Here is a 3284-nt window from a genome sequence, read left to right as displayed (position 1 = left end):
TTTAGCAGTTCTACTAGTGGTGACAGAAGATGGGTTGAAGTCTCTAGATCCAATGTCAATTCTGCAAATGCGAGTTTACAAAAAAGGTAAAGGGGCGGGAGTGCAGCTGTTTGTGTACTGGAAGGGCATCAAGGAAGAAGATGCTACATGGGAAGATTATGATGAGTTGGCTGAGAAATTCCCAGATTTTCCTCTGTGATCACAACCTTGTGGACAAGGTTTATCTGAAGGAGTGGGCAATGTTACGATTGTGGTTATCTGTTTGCAATTAGTAGCTTAATAGTAATGTAATAAGTAGTAATCAAGTTGTGGTAGTCGTATGGCCAGTTGGCATTTGGTGTTAGTGGAATCATATATGTATTCACTTTGGTGGGGTTGAGCAGGATAGATATTTTGGAAACATTCAATACAAAATTACAAAAACATTTCTCTCTCTCTGTCTCTTCCCTTCTCTTCCTCCATTGCTATCTGGTAACTTGCAGGTTGAGAAAGGGTTGCTGAGTCTTTGGTGCTAACACGACCATCAAATTAAACCTCCAGAATCCTCTTACATCCTCTTTCTAACCCCCAAGTTAGTTTCTACAAATTCGTAGCCGAATTTCGTCAATTTTCCAACAAATTTTCGACCAAACCTGCCGGAATTGGACCTTGACCCAAGAGGTAAAAATGATCCTCTCCTTGTGGGCTGTCCTCCACTGTAAGTTCTTTTCCAAAATAAACACTTTTAGTTTTGGGGTCTATTCTAGATTTCAAATTTCAAATTAGGCCCACCCACGTATGGATTTTTTTGGTATGCATGTCAAAGATTGGAATTTTTTTTTTTTTTTTTGCTTAAATTCATCCGAGTATCACAAGTAGCTTCTGGAAGTTTATGGAAGAGCTTATGAAAAGATTCACATTCGTTTTACCCGTTTAAACTTCAAGTAGTTAATTGTCTTATTTTCGTTTGGGGTGCATGGTTCCACTTCGTTGTCCTGGAATGCATGACGGTAGTTGATGAATGTGCTGTGCATGTGGGTAACCTGTAAATTCGAAGTGTTCATATATAGTACAAATATATTCTATATGCCATCAAGTTAAGAATGCCCCTCATAATGTTTGGTTATAACTTACAAGTATATATTTGTGTCTGATTTGTGGTTCTCATAAAATTATACGAAATTCGCAATATTGTATGTTTACTGCAATTTCTCTATGTGCGTGAACACTTATGTGGATAGTGCACCTTTACTTGCATGGTATTGAAATTTGTTTGTATATTCCTGGTGCCAACAACTTTAAGGAGTTAGCTGGAAGTCGGCCACTCTCAAAATTGAGGACTGCTGAAGAAGCTTCAGCAGCAGGAGGTGCACATTCAGAGGGTATTGACAAAGTAAATGGGGAAGATGTTCAATCTGATGGTGCAAAACAATTTTCTAAACATGTAAGTGCTGGCTTAACAGAAGCAGAGGAATTGGAGAAGTATATCACCATTAGAGAAGAGGTGTATAAGAAAGCTAAAGAGTTCGATTCTAAGATCATTAGTTTTGAAACAGCTATTAGGAGGCCCTACTTTCACGTGCGGCCTCTCAATTCTGTAGAGCTTGAAAATTGGACCAGCTGCCTAGACTTTATAGAGAGGGAAGACGACTTGAGCAAGGTATTTTTAGTGAATTTGATTTCGTTTTTTTGATTTATGGCTTGAAGTTTTTAGTTGCCCTGCTTTTTATGCATTAACTGACAGCCGAGTAATATTTGCTGCACTATGCTTTATTGGCTAAATTGTTGGATGAAGCAACTTTTATAACGGGAATTTGAACTGAGACTAAAGCGTGGGCCTTCGATTTGGTTTCTTTGAGGCTAAGTATTTCAAACTCTCATTTATCACCGGACAATTTGGTTTCTTTGAGGCAATTTGAACTGAGAATGCTGTATATATAACCTGTCACAGCACAGCAGTCACAAACATGATTATGAACTTAGATTTTAAAGTATTGAAACTATTGTAGATTATTGACCATTGAACCCTCAAAGTGAGCTGGGCAGATACAGAATATGATCAAACAATCATCCATGGCATTTTCTTCTCTCTATCTTTCCCCTGTGTGTTATGTTTGTAAACCTTGCCTCTTCCAGTTGAAGAACAGGAAATTTCTATTTCTTTTTTTACCCTACGCTAGATACAGAATTACAGATACATAACTTTATGCGACATTACTACCAGCCTTTCATACGGGATGCACTCGTGCTCCTTGTATTGAAGTTAGTGGTATATTATCATATGCTGATTTAGTTTAGTCATGTGTTGAATTGGAGATATTGCTCATAACTGAACAAAATTTTGGGAACATGCCTTCTTTATGTTATCATTCTGTTGAGTAACGTTTCTTTTTCCTGGTAACGTTGCATATTTGACCTGTTTGTCTTGAAATTACAGAGACAACCGGAGATTCACTTTTTTGCTGCTTGATTCAAAGAGCGAAGTGGGGATATACCTGGTGCTCAAGCTGCCTATCAACTTGCAAATTCTGAACTCCCATTGGAGATTCACCGTTTGTTTTTGGTGTTTCCTTTTATATGTATGTGTATGTGTTTTTCCACTGAATTATCACTTACATTTTTTTTTCTCAACAATCAGAATATGAAAAAAATAATTTTTTGTTTAGCCTAAAGATTTGTAGGTGATTTCGGTTTTTATTTTTTTATTTTTAAATAGTTGACATATTGGGCACAATAACAATAAATGTGCTAACATGGGTGGCAGCAGTCATCTGACAACTTTGTCAGAACTGGGGCACAAAAAATCCTTATATGTGCTCAACTCTTTGAGCACCAAACAGTCTATTGTGCCATTTTAGCAAAGGTAATGCCCATTGAGGGTGCATATACAAATATAGTTGCTGCATTGTTGCTATTGGTCTATGGGCACATACGTTGGTACTCTTTGTTGTGTGCAGTGCTCATATATTTTGTAGTGACTTTGGAGATTATATCTTAGGATGCTAGGTATTGGTCGCCTAACTTTTGTATTTTATATTATTGGCAAATAGGAAATGGGGTGTTGAATGAAGAAAAGATAGTTGGACATCTGTCTATAAAACCAAGAGGGAAAGTAGCAGGAGAGGTAGAAGTGAAATATATCAGTAAGGTATAAGGCTAGAGAGAAGAGAGAAAATTAGTGAGAGTTATTTGCGCTCATATTATTTCAAATAATGAGAGAATCATTATTGATAACCCGAAAACGTATGCACATTTGCCGAACCTTGTAAATATTGCATCTTACTTACTTTATATTCCACTACATA

General features: G+C 37.0%; 1 long non-coding RNA gene across 1 annotated transcript; it reads left to right on the top strand.

Moving 5' to 3' along the window:
* Nucleotides 1-423: 423 nt before the first annotated feature.
* On the top strand, nucleotides 424-2556 carry LOC137744055 (uncharacterized). The gene is made up of 3 exons (XR_011069579.1): nucleotides 424-697; nucleotides 1283-1639; nucleotides 2417-2556. It is a non-coding gene; the product is annotated as an uncharacterized lncRNA (long non-coding RNA).
* The last annotated feature ends 728 nt before the right edge of the window (nucleotides 2557-3284 follow it).

This window comes from Pyrus communis, chromosome 9 (genome assembly GCF_963583255.1).
Source record: "Pyrus communis chromosome 9, drPyrComm1.1, whole genome shotgun sequence".
Taxonomy (NCBI): Eukaryota; Viridiplantae; Streptophyta; class Magnoliopsida; order Rosales; family Rosaceae; genus Pyrus; species Pyrus communis.
The sequence above is the reverse complement of the archived record's forward strand: the minus strand, read 5'-3'. Positions and strand labels throughout refer to the sequence as shown.